The sequence below is a fragment of the Hermetia illucens genome, chromosome 4 (assembly GCF_905115235.1).
Source record: "Hermetia illucens chromosome 4, iHerIll2.2.curated.20191125, whole genome shotgun sequence".
NCBI classification, from domain to species: Eukaryota; Metazoa; Arthropoda; class Insecta; order Diptera; family Stratiomyidae; genus Hermetia; species Hermetia illucens.
The window spans coordinates 50658258-50684230 of NC_051852.1; the positions used below are offsets into that span (position 1 = coordinate 50658258).

General features: G+C 42.5%; 1 protein-coding gene across 1 annotated transcript in view; it reads right to left on the minus strand.

The window, feature by feature from the left end:
* The window catches only part of LOC119655179 (FMRFamide receptor), a 331995-nt gene extending 323218 nt beyond the window's left edge, over positions 1–8777 (minus strand). Inside the window, exon 1 of the mRNA XM_038060933.1 lies at positions 8663–8777. The gene's annotated coding sequence lies outside the window, so the exon portion shown is untranslated. The remainder of the gene's footprint in view (positions 1–8662) is intronic.
* Positions 8778–25973: the final 17196 nt, after the last annotated feature.

The window sequence follows — 25973 nt, forward strand, 5'->3', positions numbered from 1 at the left end:
TTCTTCAGCATCCACAAAATGCCTCCAAATCGAGGATTATTTGCCCAAGGTCATTCGATAAGACAAGAAGCAGATGTCATTAGCGTAGTCGAGGTTTTTGTGGAATGATGCCATCATCACTTGAATATCCCCATGTTCATCGACCAAGACACCATCAGAAACGTCATCAGTATCATTGACAAGATGGCATGCTCTTGTAGTAAGCTGGCTTGGCGGCATGTGCAACACTTCATTTGCTTTGTCCTTCTACAAGATAACGAGAGAATGTTTCCCTAATATGCAGCGTTTCCTTTTTCACTTTAAGCATCTCTTAGCTTCTCCAGTACACTTCTTCCAATTTTCTAATCCCCATCCCGGCATTTACGCTTCAAAAAAATTATTTTTACAATGATCGTGGAGGCACGCGAGGACCGCCTGGGTGCCCTCCGGGAGTGGCTGCAGCCAGAGCGATTTCAACAACTCGTCGTCGATCTTGCTCTCACCCAATTGCCTCATTTCGTGAAACAATTGGCTGGGAGTTCGGTCGCCGAACGTCAAACCTGCCAGCAAGTAATCCCGCTTAGCTGATTTACTTACAGACAGGCGCCTGACCAACTCGGTCGTCAACAGTGTGTAGGAGGCCGATTTCACTATGTCGGCCACCCGAAGGATGGACTCCTCATCCAGGCCCTCAATCGCGTAGTCCGCCGTGATCCCGGACATCTGGAATTGCGCCCCCAAATGAACAAACCACAGCTCCAGATTCCGTCGCCAAAAGGGAAGGACGCGCACAGCGAGGGCGGTCACCTGAGTGTCCGATGGGCCTGCCGCGTCTTTATTGTCAACCGACATAGCAAAAGCTCAGTTAGCAACGTGAGTTTTTGTCGAAGACGAGACTGTAGCTAATTCCACAAGGCCGTACTTTGACCACGGCAGACCGCACCCACAAATGTCCGTACGACAGAAAAAGAAACACCACCGATGTACCCCGGAACGGACCCTTGACGCGTAGACCAAAAATAAAAAACTCGCCACGAGAGCGGAACTCCAGCGACAAATTTTAAAAAGAATATCGTCGCCGTCCCCCGCGGCGGCTCTACATTTCTTTATGCTTTAAGTAGAAGTTCAGGGTACGGAAGGAATATGTTGAAATTTTACAACTTAAAAAAAACTTTTTGCCTGCGGTGCCTTGCCGTTGCGTTTTTAAGGTTGGGGCTCCTGAGCGCGCGGATGATCCTTGTCGGCGGCTCCGGCTCCCTGCGGTGACGTCGTCGAAATCAACTTCCGCTTCTTAGAGGCTGGTGGCTCAATGGACTGATCAATGATTTCATCACTAGACATGGGAGGCGCAAAAGAACCAACGGTATTTTTCACGTCTTTCAATCGGCGCTGATACGGGACGTCCTCTGCAGAGTTCAACTACATGGCCGCCACGACCACGACCACGGCGTTTCACGAAATGAATTCCTAACGATCGCTCATTTGATGCCGCATTCGCGATGGTGCTTCTGGCTCCTTCTGGCGCACGGTTTAATCACGATCGGCACACAAAAAACAGCCTGAAACTGGCCCTGCGATGATATTGAGCTCTCGCTCAAGTCCTGGCTGCGCTGCCTCGCTCTACCTGGGCACAATCGTGGCAATTCCAAATTTCCGCACAATTAAAAACTTTGCAGATTTTTCCTCGTTTCAAACAATCGGGCGAGTTCTTCAGGATCACAAGTTTAGTAATACATTCTACTTTACCACTTGTATTTACAATTAATTTAATTAAAACATTTTATTTTACAATTTGTATTTATAATTAATATTTTAGGTAAAATACGAAATTAAAACGACCTGCCCGGTCGGTGGTTCGCAACTTAAATTCTTCAATTATTTCTTTTTCATTCAATTATTTTATTTTCAATTCAAAATTGGCAAGGCCTACTGCGCCACGGGGAACACCGGCGGTGGCATTTGTCAGTCGAATCAACAACATTCGACATAAATTTCGAATGCTGTTAACCTTGCTGCGCCACAATCGTTTTCAGTTTCTTTTTCATTATTTTATTACCATTACATCCATATTAATTATCAGTTTAAGGTTTTATGTGAATCAAAACCTTATTAGGATCGAATCGACATCTGTCTGTCCGTCTGTCACACTCTATTTATTTAGAATCGTTTAGACCAATTGTCACGTAAATTGGTGTGAGCATGTGGTCTGTTGTTCCCTCAATTAGCACTTTTAGAAACTGTACCATATTTGATAACGGGTGAAGGGTTACAGGTCTCGTTCTCAGAACCTATCCAACCGAAAAATGTGAAAAAAATGGTGGTGTGTGGTGTATCTGAACGAAATCTAGGCCTCAAAATACATCCCGTTCCGATATCAGCACAAATAAACTTTATGTACAGATAGGAAAAAAATGGAACAGATCACCATTGTCGGGAAATTAGTCGGATCAGCCTTCGAAGTCGATTTAAAACGCTTTCACAAATTAAAAGAGAGCTAGAAGGAATTAACCTCATGCAAGATGAGCCTGCGAACGATGCAGCTTTGCCTCAAAAACTTGGACTTCCTTCCCAAAAGCCCGCCAAAAGGCTTTTTTGACAGAAGTCATGAAAGAAAGGCGACTCGACTGGGCAAACGAGAGACAAAACTGGAAAAGAGCCATTTTTTGTGATGGGCCCAAATTGAATTTGCTTGGACCAAATGGTACAGCCCCAGTTCGCCGGAGAAAGAGAGAACGATATAGCGATGAATGCATGTTATCAACCGTAAAAAATTCTCCGTATGTCATTGTCTGAGGATGCATAACAGGACTCGGATCTAACGCTGGACGGCCATGTAAACGCTTTCAAATATAAAGAAACTCTGCAAGATGGTTCGATTTCCACCATTGAAGTGTTAAGTGAAAAGGTCGATAATGTAATTTTTTAGGAGAGCTCAGTCTCTGCACATCGCGCCCAATTTGTAAGTATTAACGATTATATCAAATATTTTCCTCGTTAATTAAAAAAAAATTTTAAGGTCTTCATCTTGATGATGAATTTTTAAATGAATGAGTGAAATAATTCAATTTTTGTCTAATCAGCGTAAAATTGACCTCTTTTGGCATACATAAAGTGATTTTCTTTTGTGACAATCGCTGTGTGTTATTTCTTCAAGCAGACAAGCACGTTCAATAATCTATGTCACCTTTCTATTCTTTCTATTCGTTTTATAAATATTGAGTATTATAGATTTTTTAATAGATCACCGTTACTAAATCAAAGTATCCTAATTAGAACCTATGAAGGTATTTACGATATTTATCTCACCCGAAAAAATGCGGAGACTATGAAAAACCTCCCACTTAGCAGCAGAAGGAAGTACTTCGAAATTAAGCGAAGCTTCCTGCTTAGGTAGGTAAATACGAATAACCCCTCTGGGAAGCCCATTTAGTGATGTAGTGCGCTGTTTTGGTACCACAAACTCCAACGGGCTCAGAACTAGCTCGGCGCAATCATGAAGGAGACCTCTTGCTTCACACCCTACAACTAGAGATTTCCTTGAGGTGCTCAAAGAATTGTTTACCTAGTGACCCTAGCCAGAGCTGGGCAATCGAATGAAGTACCTGAAAATTTCTCCCTCTTTCCTGTAGTTTCGATAACGCGAATTGTAGCGTATTCCGAGTCTGGTGGCATGGTCCCTACAGGTCAGTAATCTTGTATGAAGAGCGTAGTAACCTTGTATGCATTTAGATATGTCTGGCTTAAAAGTCTTCGCGATCGGACCTTGCTGTAGGAGGGCGAAATTCTCCTTTATTTGGCGCAAGTGGCGAGCCTTTGCCGTCTCAAGTCAGCAGCTGTTAGGTAGAGCGACCACCGAGGGACTATCAAGAGCAGAATCCCCCCTGGTCAATCCGACAGCCCGCATACAGAATGTTCATCACATTCCTATACTGCTCCCCCAGCGTGCAGGATGTTGCCACTGAGAGCAAAGCCTTGATTGTCGCTTGGTTGTTGGTGGCTACGTTACGCTTGTCACCGATTACTAGTATCGCCAACGCTACCACCTGGAATATACTGGCGAATCCTGGGGATATGTAACTCGGCTACGCTGTGTGTATCCGAGAAAATCACCAGCACCGATTCCACAGACCATCTTTGAGCCATCGGTAAAGAATACTGCCCCATAACTTTTAATACGTCGCCGGTTCTCCACACTGCTCTGGCGAGAAAATCCACAACAAATTTCCTTGTAAAGTTGGGCTTAGGTGGGGTGTAGTCCGTTGGGAACGCCCAGAATTCTTCAAATCAGACCTTACTTAATAATTTTCATGGCGCTATGACAAGTTTGTAAGGAAGCGTGCAAACCAGCAAAAAATAAAGAAGCACAGGCAGGACAGAAAAGCGGGTAATGAAGAGGACGTACGTAAAGTGGCCGCCTCGATTTTAACCGGTTTTATGGGAGTTTAACAATAATGCGAGACAATCTGGGAAAAGTTACTGGAGTCTTTACCACAAGCTAAGTTTACACGATGGGCTCCTGCGTGTGGAGTGCACAGATCTGGCAAATATAAAGCATGCAATACCAGCAATAAGTTCTGCTGGCTGGTTTAAGATCACCATGGTATATACCGAGCGGAGTAGGATATTGCATGTTGGATAATGAATACTCGACTCCGAATGTAAATACGGGATCATCCACATGCTTTCTTTAAAAACCCCAGAAAAATAGCTCTGACGAAGCAGGGATCCACAGATTCGGTGGATTACAGCATAGTTTTTGAACCGGATCAAAAGAGTCTGAGGGTGCTCAATTGCTGTCACAATTTGGAAATCATATCAGGAAAATATAGATCGTCGTTCTTATTTGAAAAGAGGAGAACAATTTCGGTTTTTGATTTAAACAAAATAGGGCAAATTGCAATATTTTCAGAGCCCAGAAAGACCAGAGTGTAGAGCGTACATGGGTAGGTGGGCGAAGGAACTACAGGTTAAATTATGACTAAAATTCTCCTAAACTTATATCAAAAGAAGCGGGAGAAAGGGGGCTGGTGTCATGAACGAAACTGATTCCATGCCATTTTAGGAAATCACGTCTGTGTTACCCGGACACCACGAACCCGAACGGAATTATGCCAAAAACAAAAGAACGCTGGATGGGTCTTTATTTCCAGATAGTAATCGTTGGTGCGGATTTTGTTAGCTAAAAGTATAAACGCAAGTGACTTGATGATGGTTTGTGGAGCCAGATGTGGGCACTGCAAAGCTGAAAAGGATCTTGGCCGGAAATAGAAGAATGTTTTGCGTAAAAGGATGAGACAACCAAGTCTGACGATTCTTAGAAAGTCGCACGCTAATCGTGGGGCGGTTCGAAGTTTAAACGCAACAATGACTAGGAGCATTGCCCCGTCTACTGCAGAAGGTTCGCGTAGCAGACCAGTAACGATTTATTACTCGAGCGACAAAATCCTGGCCATTATCAAGGAGCAAATTCGACTTGAGGTCATCGCGGAAACTGGCGACCAAGAGTCGATGTGAGCGGCGGCATCAACCATACTACGCCCCACGGCAGGCAACAGTTTTAGTACTCGCCGAAGCACTACTATTCACTGTCCAGCTGAAGTCCAGTCTGCGGTTCGGCCAATTTCCAAAAAAACGTGTATAGAATGCTGGGAAATGGATCCCTTCCATAGGCTAGGTATTTCCACGCTCTATGCATCTCCAACAAGCGTGAATTTTATTTCATTATCAACCAATGATGAGATTGCAACGTGTTGATATGTTACTGGTACTATCACGTGCGGTTGCGGCTGTGAAAATGCGCGGTCAGAAGATTCGGACCGAAGATATCATCCATGGAAAATTGATCTGGAAGGTCGGCGGGACTCACTAAATCAGGATATTGCTAGGCTGATTCAAATCAGCTCTGACAATGCCAGCAGACGGGTAAGAAATAAATTGCAAAGGATTTACAGGAACTATGTCATCCCGAGTGAAATACCCATAGTCGGGTTCGATGTTGCGGGGCGTTCTCGACGGACTCTCTCACTAATCTACCACCACCACCAGTGCCCCTTTATCTGCCGGAGTTTAAATGCTTGGCATTTGCTGAGATTGTGACTAATCGGCAAATAATTATAGGAACTAAGAGGAAACGGGTTATAATATGTCAGGAAACCAGAAGCTGGGCTCTTCAGGTCTGAAAAGTCTTGTGTATTTCTTATATGAAAGTATGTTCCATTTAAACCTAGCACGTAATGCAATATATTTGCATAGATTTATTTCAGAATATTCACTTTAACGTGATATTGACATTGAAAGTCTTAGAATTTGTACTGAGGCGACAGTTTTAACCTACTATAACTATACTCCAAACTTGGCAGGATCATGCATTATAAAGTATTATCGCCTATATTCCCCCTTTTGCATTTATGGAGACCCCCTTTAAGTTCCACGTAGAACGATGTAACTCACTGCATGTATGGGCGTTCACATTTTTTGTTTTAGACAAAATCTGAAAAAGCACATTATGAAAGAGCGGATGGATGGATGGTGTAATGTGAGGTTAGCGACATTGGACCGGTACGACGCATGGACAGACATATTGACTGTATGTAAGGTGATTCATCAAAACCTTGCATGCAAGCATGAATTACCATCTAATGCAGTTCTCTACGTAAGACGGTGTATACAGAAAGTAGTTTCATCAATACCGATTGAACGAATTTCCCGAGCATGCTATAGTTCATTACCCGAGATTGGCGGACGAAATGACACCCTCAACGTAATTATCGGACCCTATAATCTCGTGGAAAAGATACTCATGTCAGAAGCAAATTGGAGCGCGGTAAATGCAACAATAATTATGATACAAGATTGAGCCCGGGAAGAGTTACCGATATGGAAGTTAAATCATGTTGGTGTCGATCAAAACCTTCTACGCGAAGTAATATTTCGCGGTGGTCCTGTGGTGATGACAGCAAGAAAGTGGGACTGGTTTTAGTGGGGAAGAACCCCACCCACTGTATGTTATAATATTGCGTATGTTATAATATTAAAATTGGACGGAAATAAGCGGAAAAGAAGGGTGAATTATGAGCCACTGGCTTAGAAAATCAGAGAAATTTATCGTCTCGAGAGAGTTATTGTAGTTCCCATAATATTGTCAAGGGCAGGCTTTGTACCTAGAATCACTATAGCGTCCCTCAATGTTCTAGAACCCTCACGCAGCCTGATTCAAACAATGAAACATACAATTCTGCAAAGGTGCAAAGGTTTTCGACGGATTCTCCTACTAACCTACCACCCTCACCAGCGCCCCTTTATCTTTTAAGTACCCAAGATCGTTTGAGCCTAAATAATCGGTACTTAATGCTAGTATGAGGTAAAATCTAGCATCTGGCGAGGTTGTGACAACTCGGACCGTAGCCGGTTCCAACCCGGTTGTGAAAAGAGGAGGGATGGATAGCTTCAGTCAGCATCTCACGGGGTAGGTGAGAAAAATGCTTTGCAAGACAGCAAAGATTACCCATCGAGGAAGATATCACCACACCTGGCAGTTAGGTGTGAAGTGCATGCCCATCGATTGAGAAGAAGGAGGAATTTGAGGTCCAGCAGGGATAACCGGCGGGAGTTCGACGTCTAGGCACCTTGATGACTTAAATCGCCACTGACAATGTCAGCAGACGGGTGCAGAATGAAGTGCAGAAGGTTTACCAGAACTATGTCATCGCCCGTGAGACACCCGTAGTTGAAATTCGTGGCACACTAAAGCAGGAACTTTCTGTCATGTGCAGTCGGTTAGGACGGTATTGTGAAACTCACTTCAGACGTTTTTAGAATGCAACGTACGCAAGGAGTCAATGAATCCTAGACATAGCATTGATGACCTCCACATCCAAGTTATGAGCGAGACAGATTTTTACAACTACCTAGGCCTTCTACAAGGAACCCATGCTCGAGTTCATTTTGAAATCTCATCTCTCGGTGAAAAACAGAATAGGAGTACTGCATGTATTCACCATCTCTTCACTGGCATATGCATTCGAAATATTCCCGTGGACGAACAAAAAAGCTTTCCAGCATACCCGGACCAAACTCTGAACGTAGCACTCAAAATCTGCCGTGAAACAAATGGACCTACCCCGTGACATCAGAAAAGGAAGAAGTTGAGAAAAAATATGAAAAAAATAAATTACCGGATGACCTAACTCATTGTAAGACAAAGAGAATATGAGAATTATGGCATTATGTTCGCTCTGCTGTTCTGAGTGTGTGGGCCTTCCAAAGAATGAGAAAGAGTAAAGGGAGAGTAGTTTCCATGGATGCAATGCCTACATTTTGATAAAAGCTGAAAAAGAAGTCTCTTTGTGATATTTCTACCTACGTCCATAGAAAAACAAAAAAAGGCTTGTCCAAATAACAAAAGTATAGGATTTTTTTTCAATCAGATGAATTTTTGGAGAGATTCACGGCCCAACGCTCATATTCATGATGCGAGATAAGTCAAATACATTTCTTTTTCCATGTAGAGCCCAAGGACGACCCCATTAAATCAATAACACTTCCAGGCAACATGAATATAATTTCACTTTCTTAAAATTGATTGTACATTTTTCTGCCTTCTGAACTGTCTCCTAGAGACAGCATTCGAAAGTGGAAATCAGTTATTCCAGGGAATGATTATTTATGTTACGAAGCTACTTACCAATTTTCGAGTCCTCGTCGGAGTCTTCTTCATGTCCTCCTATTTTTCAATTAGGAGACGATCAAGGAGTTCACGGTAATATTCCCCATAATTGACAAGCCGTAAGTTGGCCTTGATTCTCGAGGAATCCTTATTGCCGCTGTACCAAACCTGAAATAGAAATGTCACGTTTCAGATTCTAATCTACGTACATATGTATATGTAATTCATGTAAGGAACGGATTGAAATGACAATATTCGTTAAAGCGAATTTTGAATGAAGAATGGCGGGTGGATATTCGAAAGGGAGAGAAGTTAGCTTTTGATCCTATTTCCTGGTCGCTCCATATGGCCCCGTGTGCTACTCTGTGTAAGCACAAAATCGGAATGTACCAGAACTTTTTATGTAACATCTGAAAACAATTGGGAAAACATGGATTTGAAAGGGGAAAGTTTTGATGCAATAGTTTGAAAACAATTCCATTGAAAACACGTAAATTAGAAGAGTTGCTAGGGGAAGTTTTGCGTTGTACTATTGAATGTAAACGAAGTTTTGTGGTTGCACCTATTCATTACATCCTGATGACATGTACTGATGCTGAGAATAGAAAAGCCAAAATCAGGCTAATTGAATATGCGTTTAAAATAACTGCAGGGAATGTCTGCAAAAGTTGAGTTGAGTTTAAGGGGGTCATCCCGTGTGTCGAATTCGAGGCATCGAATTTTCTTTGGCATCAATTATATCTAGATATAGTGTGGAATATATGGACGAAGCGATTTTTTAATATTCGGAGTCGTTCGAAAATTATAGTGTTAAACACGTGATAAGTCACATGCCAGATTTATGTCGATCGCCGTAATAAAGCTCGTATTTATCGATCCGAATGACGTTCGAATGACTTCGTTAAAAGGACAAAAACTGAAGCGAAGGTTGTACATGTGTTTCTTCAAGAAACCTAAGGTTTATGGATTAGGTATAGCCGATTAATGGTCAGTTAAGGTTTTGTGGCTGAAAATCGCATTATACAGGGTGCGGCAGCATAACTTTCTTTTTTAAAATACGCGCCACTCAGTTAGTTGATGTCATAGCGGAGCGCTAGTGGTCTCGTTCAAGAGGGGATACTGTAAAGTTTTGCCCTGACACGGTTCAGTCGCCACCATGCGTTGGAATAGTGAGGAGCGTGCTTTTGCCGTTAAGGTTTACTTTTCAAGCGGATGTTCGGTTATTGCAACACGGCGTGCACTTTAATTTAGCCCCGTTGGCTCCCGTCCCAGACCGCAAATCAATTGTTACATGGGTCACTACATTCAGACAAACTGCAAGTGCGACAAAAGGAAGAACTGGAGTCCCCCGGCCCGTTAGATCACCTGAGAACATTGAAGCAGTCAGAGCGTCAATGTCGCGATCGCCACGGCGTTCTGCGCGCAAACACGCATCTGCCCTTGGACTATCCGATCGTTCTGTGAGAAGAATTCTTCGTGATGATCTTCATTTTCATCCCTATAAGATGGCGATAGTGCAGGAACTTTCAGAGCGTGACTTCAATTCTCGGATGAACGCGTGTGAGCTTCTTCTTGATGTCGTTCCCGAGGGTGCTATTGTTTTTTTTAGCGATGAAGCCCATTTTCATTTGTTTATGTGAACCGTCCAAGAACCCTACAAGATTTGAAGACCAGCATCCAAGAAGAAATTGCCAACATAACACCTGCTATGCTAACAAGAGTCATGACTAACGCCAGAAACCGGTTTACGCAATGTATGGAGAATGGGGAACGTCACCTAACAGATTTGATCTTCAAAACAATGTAAATAAAAACTTTAGCCACGTACCTACATTATAAGAAATAAATAAATATTTTCCGATGCATACAATAGTTTTTATTGAGTTTTGAAAAGAGGAAGTTATGCTGCCACACCCTGTATTTGCGTTTTTCTCGAAATTCCATATTGGAAATCGGCTGCCACCATAGCCCAAAATCTATCCAACGTAATTCTTTGAAATTTTCAGAACTTATCCAAAACATATTTCTAAGTTCCGCAAACTAGGATAATTGCGATTCATTCAGTAGTTTTTTTTATTAATGGAAGAAGCCGAAAAAAAACACCAAAATTCACAAAAAAAAAGTTTAACACGGCACCAAAAATTTAGTTTTTGATATTTCAATAATCCTAGTTTGGGGACTGTAGCTAAGTCTGCACGTTAAAATGCCGTTTACTTTTTTTCTTTCAGATGATCACAGCACCCTCTAGCGTGACAGCAGAAGAACACCTTTTTTGGGGATGCCCTGTATTTCAATAACCGACTATGCGATCGGCGTGAAAAAATTACTACGCTTAAGATATTAATAAATCCATGGTGAAAAATTCGAATTTGTATCTTTATCCAGTTCTTAAAAAAAAATTCTAAAAAAAAGCCGAAAAAAGCGGCCTTCACACGGGATGACCCCCTTAATGGAACGATTTGATTCCCTGTAAGGAAATTGACAAAAGGGATTGAATGGAGCGATATATTTTGCAGTCATATTACCTCATTAAGTCTTGCTAAGGCTTAATAAAGGCACAGAGTCTTTTTGAAGTTCGTCCTTAAGGGAGGTATTAAAACAAACCACTAGTTAAAGCTGTTATAAGAATTGGCTTTGTGAGGAAAATTGGTCACATTTTTCACTTTTCTTTAAGTGGTGGTCCGATAAAGTAGTTCAAAAATAAGGAAGCGCATCCTGCCAATAATTTCGTCGTAAGAGAACCAAAAAAGTATCTACGACAAAACTGACATTACTATCATACATCATTCAAATGTATGCCGATTGTATCGTTATCAACAGTAAAGTACAACAGCGTATCGAGTCAGTCGATAGAGCATTCGAATCGTTGAGAGTAAAGAAGCTGACAGATTGACTTGCAAGGATCTGGCACTGTAATGGTGGAACCAGAGTTGGCATTTACCCATAGGAATCCATTGTAAGGTTTTTTCTGAAATGTCAAGTGAGGCGTAAATACTCTTCCAACCCTAGAAAGAAATGTGTATAACAGTTTCGTCCAGGGCAGAGGCAAGTCATCAAATGCTGCTTCGCTTCTGCTCTGAGACCGAAAAAATGGCTCCTTTTTATATAATCGCAAACACAAGTGTGCGAATTATATCCAATTGAAACCGTCAGTACTTTAAGCCTAAGCCAGCCTAAAGCTAATTTTCTTTTGTTTGAAATATGAGGGATCCTGAGTCCACATCTACTTGATGCTGGACCGAATCAGGGGTCCGTGGACGAAAAAGTGAGAGTAAGTTGCTCTTCATCTGGTCCAGTGCAGCATTAAGTAGGTTAAATATAGATACAGGGCGCTGGTCCATAAGCTTCATTTTCAACTTAGTTGCATTTATGACTTCTCTCACGGAGAATCTGCATGTTCTTTGCTTTTGAGGAACATTCTTTGGTTCGAAAACCCCGCAGATAGAAAAACTTCGGAAGAGGCCGGCCAGTTGGGCGCTCGTTACTGCGATTCTCCTACTTTTATATTTTCTAAATTTTATTAACTTGTCACTGAAAGGATTCACGGCTTTTAGTTGCACGACAGGAGAGGAGCACAAAATGAGTTTCCCTAGGACCATACGGCAGAGAACGATAAATAAAAAGCATAGGCTTGTCGAGAAGCCCTAAGTTGACGAAACATGACTACATTCGAATCAACGGCAATTATTTAAATGAATGCAGATATTTCAAGTATCCTGAGCGTTTTTCCAACTAGGTACCTGTTATCCAAAGACAGTATAAATCCAAAATAGCTATTTATGCCTTGTGTGGACTAAGACACAACGGGTTGTTCCATATAGAAGGAGGGAGATTATTGTTGTGTAGAGAACATATGACATTGGTCATTCGATTACACCACCCGTAAGTATATTGTTTTGTCGATTGAATCTGTCCGACGCGCTCTGGGTTAGCCTCATTCTTTGACGTTTGATTTTTCCTTCGAATATTTTTTTGGATATTCAAGTATAGTCCAAGTGTCGGACGATTTAAGCTGTTGTAGATTGATGATCTTAGGACTTCAAGCTCGACGATTATTTCATATAACCCGTTCTGGAATCGAGATTTTAGTTTTCATTGAGCTTAGTACTTTCTTCCACGCAGTTGGCTTCAAATCGAGTAGGCCGAGTAGGACTTTTCACTTTCAATTGAGTTGACCTTAGAATTCACGTTTCTAATGTTTTCCGTCAAAGGAATTTTTCGATTTTGTGTCAATATTTTCCCCTTCAGTCGGGAAAATAATTCGTTTTGCTGCCTTTGTCATCAATTAGAAACAAGTCGGGAACCGGAAGCTGGACGCTTCAGGTATGAAAGGTTTTATGTATTTCTTTTATAAAAACATTTGAGAGTGAATTTGTCCCATTAGTACGTGACAAGTAATATACGCATATATTATGTGATAATTCAGGTGATATTGACATTCAAAATCTTGAAATTTCAAAGAAGTGGCAACTTTGATCTATTATAACTTTGTTACTAATAGTGCATTTTCCACAAAACTTGGCAGGATCAAGCTCTATATCATAGCCTACATTGCTGCATTTCGTGGTGCTACGATGAAATTAAGTGGGGCTCTGTAGCCAATAACTGAAAATTATAGTAATATACTATTATTTACTTTATTTCAACAGATGTCGGTATAGAAGGTATCTCGGAGCCTAGCCACTATATAGTGGCAGCATCTTGATCTTTTTCAGATTTTTCGCTTAGGTAGTTTCTGAGAATGGCCTCGTTAAATGAATGATCACTTTCGGCCCCCCGAACTCCCACCTTTCCAACAAAAGCTAAAACTGAGATCAGCTATACTAACCGAGACGTTCCATTTGATACCCCACATGATTATATTTGATGAAAAAAAATTGGACGTAAAAGGATGTAACTCACTGTATGCGTGGGCGTTCATAGTTTCCACCTTGCCACCACATTTGGTGTCAATCGCTACAACAGTCTCCGAGAGAAATGCGTGTCACAGGCAGACAGACAGACAGTAAACCGATCTTAATAAGGTTTTTCGCATTGACAATCTTAAAGACTATACTCGTTGGTTTAAGTTGGAATGTTGGAATGGTAAGAATTACTAACAAACTCTTGCTAGTCGAAGTACGACTTCCAAAGGCGGTAGCTGGGTATGAACCCCCGTTGAAGGCATGTTTCCTGATTTTTTCACTTTAATTCCGAAAATTGGTGGTTTCAAGAACAGTAACCTGTAGAAAAATGTTTTTCGTCTGAGTTTCTTAAAGGACAATGTCTCAGGTTTTTCACAAAGAACTTTGCATGCCATCAGCAACTCCCGCCACCGCATTCGGCTGCACCTTTGGCACTTCACAACGATCCTGATAGAGGATTGAATGACGCCAAAAGGCGGCTCTAGTTTTCCCAGTGTAAGCCACTCTCTTGGCATCGACCTACATTAATAGGAATGTTTCAGTTGCTAGATATCTGCAACCGTCGTCTGAATTTAAGTTGAAATTGGTGGTAGTTCTATAAACCTCCGACTTGACAAACCATTTTCATTTAGTGCTGGCAAAGGAATTTTCTCAGCTCCGTCACTTTTCCAGCGAAGGTTCCTCCGCTGCTAAGCTGGTGGGCTAAAAAGTTCGTAGGCTAATATAGCAAAGAACATTTTTTTTTATTATTCGATAGAGTTGCCTTCGAGGACGATACAACGATTGTATAGTACGATTTGTCTTTACCTTCAAAATAGGCCTATGTTTTGACGATTAAATTTCTTTCCGGCTAGCATTCTTTTGAGGTCGGAGAATGGGAAAAGGTCACTGGGGGCAAATCCAGAGAATACGGTGGTTGCGGAAGCAATTTGAAGTACAATTCATGCAATTTTGTCATCGTTTTCATTGATTTGTGACAATGCGCATTGTCTAGACGAAACGGCATTTCTCTTTCTTCATATGGGGCCGCTTTTCCGCTATTTCATCCTTCTGCCTCAAGATAGCCGATGAATATTGTACCATGAGCATCCCAAAATACTGTTGCGATAGCCTTGCCAGCCAGCTGTCGCGCCTTCGTGTGCTTTGGAGTCGGTTCATCACGCGCAATTCACTTAGATGACAACCATTTTGATTCTGGTGTGAAATAATGGAGCCATGTTTGATTTATTGTCACTTATCGATGAATAAATTCGGGTTTTGTATGGAGGAGGAGCTTCAAACACTACTTGGAATAGTCGATTCATTGCTGTTTCTGGTTGACTGTGAGCTCGTGCGCCGCTCTCTTTGAACACATCTTTCACATACCCAAACATTCATATACGATATGTCCAACATGTTCCCTTGATATCTTTAGAGCCTCAGCGTGCCTAACCAACTTCACTTTGCGGTCATCGAACATTTTTTTGTTGCCTTTTTAAGGTTTTGTTTTATGCGATTTACTGTCTGTCTGTCTGTTCTTCACACGCATTTTTCTCGGAGACGGTTGTAGAGATTCACACCAAATTTGGTGCAATGGTGGAAACTGCGAACGCTCGCGCATACAGTGAGTGATATCCTTTTACGTCGAATTTACTAAATGGCAACGACATATCAAGCCAAGTTGTCATTGGGTGCTGCTGAAACTTGGTCGACTGAACGAAACATTTCTGATGTGGATGTCGGGGCACCCTAACATCGCCGGTAATGAGGAGACTGACAGAGAGAGAAATTCGGACTCTTGCCGGCAAACGAAAATCCTTGAGCCTAGGGTCACTAGAGCAGCATTTTTGTTGTCCCTTAAGAAGTGGGACATGAAAGTTCTAGTAGGGCTTTTAACGGGACACTGTTCCTTAAACTAGCATATGGAAAAGATTGGGGTAGTGGTTTCGGCTATGTGCAGCCAATGTGAGTAGGAGGAGGAGACGGGCCTGCACTTTTTATGCAGCTGCCCGGCACCCTCAGATCCCAGACGAAGACACTTTGGCAAGGTTTTCTTCAATGAAGAATCTGCACACTCTCTGCCCCTGGAGAATGTTCTCAGATTCGGCTGAAGCCTGCGAACACCGTAGGCGGGAAGCCATTGTATAGGCAATTTACGGGGATAGTACAATGGACCTAACAATAGCCTGAGTGCTCGGAGCTGTGGCTAAACTAAACTAACTAACTAACAAACTTATAATAGGTCAAAGTTGTCACTTCTTTGCTAATTCAAGACTATGAATGTCAATATCATCCGAAACTGTATATTTTCACATAATATATGCCTATATTACGTGCTGCTCACTAATGGGAAAAATGTACACTCAAATGTCTTTATATAAGAAATACCCAAAAGTTTCGTACCTGAAGCGTCCAGCTTCGGGTTTCCCGACTTGTTTGATGTTTTCGTCGGTAACAACCTCTTTGGGGCGTCAACTGGGTGCATCATCTTCGGTGCTCATTTCGCCTCATTTAAACATAGCGAGCCACTTCTCAAATATGATTTTCCAGCTGCAAAGTCTGAATAATGTTTATCAAGCCAAAGATTGATTTCAACAATATTTTGCTTTTCGCCAAAAAGTATTGCTTTTTTTCCAAACTAATAGCCGGTGCCGAATGTGACATTTTTGCCAACATATGTCCCTGTGATAATAACTATCAGCTCCTTCGGAATACACTGCGTGGAGCATGCCAGGTACACTACCTGTTGATCTGTTCACTAAAAACCTTCTTAAAATCGATGAAGAGCAGATGAAGCGAAAATCTCAACTACGTGCACTGTTCAAAAATGTTCTGTAGGGTGTTGCAGGAGAATCCGGATCGAAAACAAGCCTGCTCTCTTTCAATTAGGCTTTCGAGATGTTCTTTAATGTGTTCCAGGGTTATTTTAACTATTATCGTGGCGCCGGCAGGGAGCACAACCATACCCTGATACCCAATTATCAACTTCAAAATGGGTACCCTTCTTAACAATCATTCCCTTCTTCCACCCTCTGGAAATGTTTCGAAATCCCAAGGAGCCTGTACCAGTGAAAGTAACAGACCTGGTCAGGTCAGGTGCGTGTATTGATGGCCAAGATAATATCTCTTAGAAATCAATATCTGCATGTTAAGCTAACTAGTCATTTCCTCCATAAGAGAAGGAACTGCACCTGATGTGATACGGTTAAAAACCATAGTGAAATGTTCTTTCCATATCTTCAGTTTCTCGTCATCATGGATGAGGAGTCGACCGTTAACATCCTTCACATGAGCATCGAAAGATTTACGGCCACATGCATGCTCCTTTGTGATGGGATATTCGGAAATCATTGGGTTCTGAGGCGTCTTCTGCTTTCCTGATCAGCACAATAGCAAATTACTCTTTGCCGTGAAGCTCACTACGCTGAAGTTACCTGGATTTCGCTTCATATTGGAGTTCGAGTGTGTCAGCGGTCAATAAAACCTTCAATCTCTTCCGTTCATCGATCCGCTTCCACGACTCTGCAATCTGCCAGGACCGGGGACATGGCCGACGACTTATGTACTACGAGAGAAAGGAGCATTTTGACGGTGGTCCAATATTCATCGATACCCTCAGGGCACCTGCCGTCCTAATAGCCAGATAGTTCTCTTACTGTGGAATGACAGCTAGATTGTACAAGTGATCGATGTTCAACTTAGGGGATCGCGGCCCCTCAACTCTGTGATAAGTGAAGGACGAAGCATATGTTACAAGCGAACCAAAGTGACCATCATCTGATGGTCACTTCTCTTGTTGTCTCTTCTCTTTCTCTCTCATCCCTTCATTAAGAAGATAACTCCTAAATCTACTGTTTACCGCAAAGTGGTCAATCAATCAGATTACTCGTCCGGTCTCGGTAAATTGAAACCCATTGACCTGATGAAAAGTTTTTTTCCTCGAAAGATGTGGTGCCCATGACCAGGCGGTGGAGACTGCAGTAATCCACAAACCTCCGGGTATGGTCCTCTGAGAGCCCACCTTGGCATAATATCGACCTTTAAAAAGCATTCTTTTCATCGGGAGTCTCCGTTGGTGCAAAGTACTAAACAACTCTGATGCTCCTCTATCGGGACCGGGATCTTAGGGTCAGAAATCTGGCAGAAGCCGACCCCCAGATGAAGAGAGCGTGCCTTGTGGTTGCCGTCAGAAACAATGCTACACCGGATTCGGGTCTGCTACCACTTGGCTTTGCAGAGTACAAAAACCCATTGCCGTGGAGAGGAATATTCTCTAGAGTCCCGCCATTTTACTTCGCTTAGGGCCAGAATGTCCAGCCTATATCTTTTGAATCCCCGCCGGAGTTGGAGAAATCGAGTATTCTGAGGACTTTAACTACCGTTGTCGAGACACGTAGGCATATTCCAGAAACCAATCATAGTCCGTTTTCGATAGTCAAAGGCCGTTGCCGTGAGGTCAGTTCATACACGACCCGTTATTGACCTTTCGGAAGCAATAAGGCTTTCAAATTGTCAGATTGCTAACCAACAAATTTCTATCCTTTTCATTTGCCGTTTACGGCAAGCAGCGAAGACTTTGAGTGTATTGTTAAACCCCAACTCACAGGGCCGATCAAAGCACATCTGCATTCAGGTGCATTATCATTATAAAATATGATTTTTTCTTTCAAAAGTCTGGAATTTTCCAGAATTTTCATATCCAGCTAGGCCGAAATTTTGCGTTGAAGCTCTCCTGTTGCTATTACCATGTAAGCTAATAAGTCAGCAAAAATTCATTGAAATCGCAAAAAACTGATACCGTTAACCTTTTGACAACTATGTTTGCTTTGGAGAAGAACCACCAGTTGCAGTCCCCTCAGATGTTTGTTGCTACAGTACAGTGTCATACTCGTAAACCCAAATCTTATTCATAGTTAGGAACCGATGAGCGTCATAAATTTTATTACGCAAAAAACTTCTCAAAGATTGACAGATGAATCAATTTGACACTAGACAAAAACAACAAACGGGTTCAATTATGTTTCAGGCTTATTTACTAGCCTAAGGCAATGAGCTACTTCAGCTGGATATCCGCAAAACTGTGTCACAAGGGTGCGGCTGTGTATTATGCAATTGCAACTATAAACTAGAGAAATATTTTTCTCCCCAAAAATAACGACAATTTTTTTAAATTAAGTGTTTCTAGCTGAACTAATCGAAAATTTCGTTTTGAAGGATTTCCTCTGGTGCAGATAGTGTCAAGCCGAAGAAGCGTACTATAACGGCAGCAGTTCGTCAAAGTTCTCCACGCTGAAGGTTTGTAAAGTCAGCCGGAATACAAAACGGTTGAACCAATTACAACATCGCACGAAGGAAGTTGGACCGAAGTAGCTCAGTATGGAGCAAATCGCGATAAGTGCTTTAACATTTTTAGTGAAAGATATTCATACCCCCCATCATTATCAACGGCGCAACAACCGGTATGCGGTCTAGGCCTGATTAAATAAGAAACTGAAGACATCCCGGATTTGCACCTGCCTTACGCCTGGCGTCTAGCGCTCTGACTTACGCCATCGCTTCATCTCAGACAGGGTCTGCCTCGTCTTCTGTTTCTACCATAGATACTGCTCTTATAGGGCCCATACATTGTCAAACAAATTGCGCAACGTTGCGTTGTGCAATTGCACAACCCATACATAGTGAAATTTTGTTCAAACATTAGTTACAAGTTGGAAACGGTATGAGTAACATGCCATTAAAAGGGTATTGCATCTATCTGTATTGTTATCGGGAGGGGAAGGAGGGTAAAGCGTTGGAGTCCTCTCTAGCCTCCCTTCCACATTGGGGCGATATTTACTCTAACAGCTCATTTATGATTCAAAACTAGCCCTTATTCGAGGTGCTGTAACTTTAAGAGAAATGGAAAGGAGGAGTATTTTTTTCCTTTTATATATCCTCTTTACACTCTTACTGTCCGGGGATATGGCTGACAAACTCAATTTTACCATGATAATATCAAAATACCCCCATTAGACGAAGGGAATTTGAGAGAGAGGACATCTTTTATCACAGCAGAAATAGGGCTCAAAATTAAACCTTATCGTTTAAAGGGATGATGGCTGCCGCTCTCCTTTAACGAGGTTAGAAAAAGAAAACCTTTCTCCCCATTCCGTCCTCCTCACGGGTTAACCTTGATGTAAAAGGAACCCCACTTTGAATGGCCATAACTTTGTAAGGGCGATGGGGGCATCGAGTTCCTTTTTCTCCTTTCCACCCCCCTTCCAGGGATGAGGTTGAAATTCTACCTTAATGAAAATTATATTTTAGCGGTCGGCTGGAAAATATTGCTGAACGAAGCACAATATGCCCATACACAACACTCCGTTGCGCAAAAGATTTCAAACATGTTTGAAATCCGTCAAACATTTGCACAACGCATCAAGCGCGCCCATACATTAGCAAATTATTGCGCAAGAGCGAGGAAATACCACAGGGTTCAGGGGTTATTGAATACAATGACGATCCTTACCAGCATTCTCTTATAGTGATTGCAGAAACAATCAAACATCAAAGTAGACCAACAAAAAAATGTCTCAAATTGTTGCGTGATACCACACAAGAGTGACTTCATAGTTTGAAGGACTGGGAATTTCGGTAGAAACCTTGGATCGCGTACTCATGCATATTTTTTTGAGAAAATTGTACAAGACAATGCTCATACTCTGCAAGCAGTCGTTGGTAAACCCGAAGCAGTTACAATCATAGGCAGAATTGTTCTTAGAAACTTAGATTTCAGTCGTTGGAAGCTCTGAACACCCGAAACCCTAAATCAGATGACAACAGAAAAAATACCAATGGCAATCACCACTGTTAGTTCGAACTGTACTCTGCGTAAAAAAGCGAATCAATTTCCACGTTTGTCACCCACAAATACTTTTCGTCATCTTCAAAAACACAAACTCTGCATCAATTGTCTAAAAATAATAATTTGATTCGTCCCTCACTGATACAACCAGGCTTTTAGAAAGAGCAGCAGCACTAGGAAGAGGCCTGCAAAGCTGAAAACGCCTTCTTAGAAATGATAGCAGCAAACAGGACAGCTTCATGCTCCTCAAAACGGTATTGGTTAACTTGAAAGATTAGATTAGATTTCGCCTCTAAAATCCATATAACTACGGAGATTAAATATCACACTGAGTAATAATTCGAAGCTAATGCAAGGAGTGGGACATTCGCTGCTCAAAAGCGCATCGTACTACAGTTAGGAGTAATCAATTATTTGACGGGAGTCGTGGCGACTGTTCTTTCTCAAAAAGTGGTTGAAAAGCCGCTGCGGACCTTTGATATATCTTCTTAGCATATCCCGAAAAACAATAAATCGTCTGACTGAAGGTTCACCGAATGAAGAAGAATCGATATGCTTATAGGAACTGAACACTTCCGATGAGCTTTTGTGCCTTGAGTAAATCAAGCCAGGGAAGAAATTGCCGCTGCTGCAGAATACGCTACTTGGATGGATAATAATAGAGAAGCTGAAGGAAGCTGCAGGAAGCAGTCGTACAGTTCGGTCACGCCTTTGTGTTTTGCCTTCTGACGCTGCCAGGCAACATTTTTCATGCTACGAATCATGTAGATTTTCATCTGTGGAGCCCTTAAACATTCCCAGACCTCTAGGTTCATTAAATATTCCACATTTGATGCTTACTTGATTCACATGAAAACATCTTTTCTTTTTCTATTTGTCGATGGTTGAAATAGGATATAGTGACGCTACTATAGATAGTTGAACTATCTGCGATAAACTTCAGTGGGACCATTAGTATTCCACTAAAAAGCAAGGAGTTCTTTGACACAACACAGTTTACGATACAAGCAGCATAAACGGCAACCAGAAGAACCAAGCAAGCGTGATATTATGTGGGGTATAACAATATAGTACCAATAAATTACCTATTTACAGACGGATTCTACCTATGTGATGTTAATAATCGTATTACTCTTCCCATAAATCCTCCCATCCGCATGGCAGTTGAAATGGTTAACAACCGAGAGTAAAGCAGTATGTGAATCTTCGGGTTAGTGAACTAGAGGCCACTTTAAAATCGATTATCCCAGGCTAAATTTCAAAGTGGGAGGGACCGATTTGTAGCTGCACCTTGCACATGGCTCGGATAATATAATACAATTTATTTTGATATGTGCGATTCGTATCTTGACGCTTTAAACCCAAAAAAGTAGGTTCAATATATCACCTAGTTTCGCTTGGATGGTACAACATTTATGGTAATATCAATTGGAAAAGTGAGGTCATTGCAGAAATGATCCCTACGGATGTTCTAACCGGTGAAGTGCTCCAGCTTTAGTTTATCCAATATGACTATGATCTTTTGAAAAGCCACTAGGAAGGCATTGTTCAATAGATGACTGCAGCGGCTGGACAGTTCTGGAAAGGTCAATATACCCAAAGGCTGACGTGTATTGAGATTCATGGAGCCCCAGCTACCCTGACATCTCTGCTACCATCTCCCTCTTTTTCGCCTTAAGAATATCTTGAATGTAATGTGCCACTCGTCTCCACGTGTCTTTGCTCTGAAGCGTGGCTACAATTATGGTATCTGGGGGCCTTTTGGCCCTTCCATCGAAAGGTGATGGCGCTCCTACCTTCTGTACAAGAAAAAGGTGTGGCAGGCTTCATCCACCCATAATCATCCATCCATTACAAATACCGTGTGGCGTGATTTCCCGATTATGTGCAAGTAAGAGTAAAAATACCCGTGTCCGCTGAGCAGCTGGGTCGCAGGTCTTTTATGAAATGCGTGGTCCTCCTGAATCCCATTCCCAATATTGCTGCCAGGCGCAGAGATTACGGGCTCTCTCTTCACATCTCCGTCGCCTTTCGTAAGGTATATAAGCCTCACCTAGGCAGCATGGAGAGCGATCGGAATAACTTCCGTTATCGCTCCGAAGCGGTAGGAAAGGTGGACGCAATTCGCAGAGCCTCTCGTCTTGGTACTTGCATTAAACGCTTGGGGTACATTTCTTTACTGTCTTCCTTAGAGTCAGCTCACATTTCGGAACCGTAAAAGAGGACGTGTCCAGATGGCTCAAGTGGCTAGAGCGCTGGGCTGTCATAGCGGAAGGTCGCGCTTCAAATCTCATTGGTGGCAAAGGGATTTGTTATCATGACTGGATGTCGGAGACTAGTTGACTTAGCTGTGAATGAGTACCTGAGCCGAATCAGGGTAATAAGCTCGAGTCAGTGCAATGCTGACCACACTGCCCCCTACGGTATACTGTAGTGTATCGTTACGGACTTGAATCAAGTGCTCGAACACGCTTCAAAGCCCAGATCCAATATGGGTTGTTACGACAAACATTATTATTATTATTAAAAGACACCTGCTGGATAAGGAACTTCGGACGTTGGACATCAGCCGGCAAACATCGCAAACATTCTTGCCGCAGCCTTGTCTGCGGTGTTGCGAATATGCAAGAAGAAGCTCATGCTCGTGTTTATAATGATTACTATGGTTTCACCAACCTGAATCGGGGTGGACTGTGGGAATCCTCTCCTTGGTCAACTCAACAACTTCAGTTTTCTCAAAAGCAACAGAGAATCTATGTTCAGCCATTCATCTGCTTAAAGGAGTTGCAAAGGGCCAGACCAAGGATAGATCGCTGAGCCCCCCGGTCTTGCCTTCATTCTGCGCTGTTCTTCCCGTGCCTCGTAGAGTAGGGCACGGTCCTTTAAATAGTTCTTCAATATCCTCAATATGTAGCCTGTAGTGTGGAAACGATTTTCCAGTGCAGCAGGCATGTCACACCACCTCGCAGAATTAAAGGCGTTGCTTTCGTTCGAGGTCACAAAGAGCAGCATTCACCAACAATGGTGATTGTGTACCGCAGCCAGTTTACCACTTGGACCCCTTCCTCAATGGCATCAATTGTGGATCGCTCCGCTTTAAAACAATATTGTGTTACTGAGTAGCAGCTTCCCGGTGTGTTCAATATACTGAGCGGACATTACGCTGACGGCGCCTCTGGGTCGCCTTTGAACTTACTTATCAGCACAAGTCTCTCAGCTTTCCAGCAGGAGGGAAAAACACCCACTGTCAAACATGCGTTGAAAACATTGAGTAGCAAGCCCAACTTGCAGTTACATACGGTTTTCAACGATTCGCTGGGAATATCGTCCGATCCTGGTGCTTTTTTGTCCTTCATGGACAGGACAGACTCCTCTAGCTCCTTTGCAGTGAAGAGTGGGCATTTATCAGTACTCCCTCCTTCAATGACAGTGTCAGTTCGGATGATGTGTACAGGAAAACGGACCTATACGATTTCTTCCATTTTCGTTGCTCCCATAGCACAGGACGAGCGATGGGAACTATGTTTTTTGGAACCGTCGTTGATTAGCTCCTACCAGCAGCGTGCCTTCTGCCTGCTGATTTCGTGGCGGAGTTCGTTTTTCGCACTGTTATACTCTGCGGTTTCGGACCTCGTCTTCGCCTCTTGCGCGCTGATTAATCCATCGAAGTAGGCTTGCGATATTTCTATGCCGGACGACAGAGCCGACGAAAGAGCCGTATGTCACTAAGGACTCCACTGAATTTCATTGTTTTCTATTAAAATAATGGAAATATCCCAGATCAACATGTTTCTAGACGGAATTATAAAAAATTCTTTTCCCAATTGACCTGAAAACTTTTAGTGCATAATTTCCCCAGAACTCCCCAACTGATATATGAATGGTATGTTTCTGCTAAAACTAAGTAATTATCGCTCTAGAAACTTTCTCCAAGGAATTTACGCTCCAAATTTACCTCTCACACCAATAATAAATCCTTTGGCTTGAAAATGCACTCAAGTTCGTCCCATAACTTCTTCAGCTCCATTTGGTCTAACCAAGCTTCCATAGCCCAAATGATAAGTTCACCTTACGCTTCCCAACTACTAGAATATGCTACATAGTTCAGCCAATATCCGAAATGCATTTTGTATTTGCATCGCACGGAAACTTCTAGAGGCACTTATCTGTGGCGCTCCTGCACTCGTATGTTAGCCGCAAAACTTCTACACTGCGATTGCAGCCATGGCAGCATCCCCAATTGAATCACGTTTTCCAGTCGAACAGGCATCTGATGAAGGATGAGGGAATGTTTCCAATGCTAATATATCCATGACGATATTCATAGTTCTTCATTGATTGCATTAGATGGATGGTGGAGAACTTGAATCTTTTAAAGTTTATTTTCACCTCTTTATGGGATAATTAGCTAATTTTTCCAGAGAAAGCAATTGATTAGGAATCATTAAGATAAAGCCGAAAAGAGGTAGGAATAGTTTTTGCTGTAATTAATGCATCATATAAATTTCAAGTGGTCGATGATTCCATCAAAGACGATAGTGGTAGACTTTTCCTTATTCAAAAAGGAATAACTCTAAGAAATGTTTTTAAGGTTTTGTTTGTAAAACAAAACCTTATTAAAATCGGTTCAATGTCTGTCTTTTTCTTTTAGGAGGTGGAAATCTTCAAAAGACACTGGTCTGGACACACCAGCGTGTGGGATTTTTACCCACTAAAACCACCCCCGACTCCCTCCCTGCTCCGCGGAACCACCATAAGTCAGCTCACTCTATCTTAATCCCATTTCTTCTATACGCGGCGTACGTGACCGCGCTTTTCTCCTTTTGTCTGCCTTTCGCAGTTTGGTTTGGATAGATGCAATCATTGAGTTGACCGCATCTCAATTCTCTTGATGTGCTAGCATTTTCGGCACCAGATTTTCTGGTACCAGCACCTCTCCTAGAATCTCCTCTAGATTCCTCCTTTCTTCCACAAATCTCAGACAGTGGAAGAATACATGCTCTGGGTCCTCTGGGACTCCCTCACAATTTGGACAGTCGGGTGTCGTCTCTAATTTAAACCTGTGAAGGTACTGGAGATATCCTCCATGTCCCGTGAGAAACTGGGTGAGATTATAATTAATCTCACCGTGTCGTCTGTCCAACCACTCCTTGATGGCAGGAATGAGCCTGTGAATCCACCGACCCTTTCCCGAGCGTTCCCACCGCTCTTGCCATCTATTTATGGATCTCTACCTCTCAGCGTTCTTCGTCTGCAATAAGGGAGAGATTAACTTCGCATGGTATATATTCGCCATCTCATCTGCCAAGATGTCAATCGGCATCATTCCAGAGATGACGAATGCTGCATCATCTGAGACAGTCCTGAAGGCAGAGCATACCCTCAGAGCTGTCCTCCTGTAGACTGCATTCAGTTTGCTAGTGTTAACTGACATCCGCAACGCCTCGCTCCAAACTGAGGTCGCATAGAGCATGATTGAGGTCACCACTCTGGCTATAAGCAACCTAGAGGTATGCCGTGGCCCTTCCACGTTCGGCATCATCCTCGCCAGGGCCATACTAGCAGTGGATGATTTATCACAAACATACTGTACGTGTTGCTT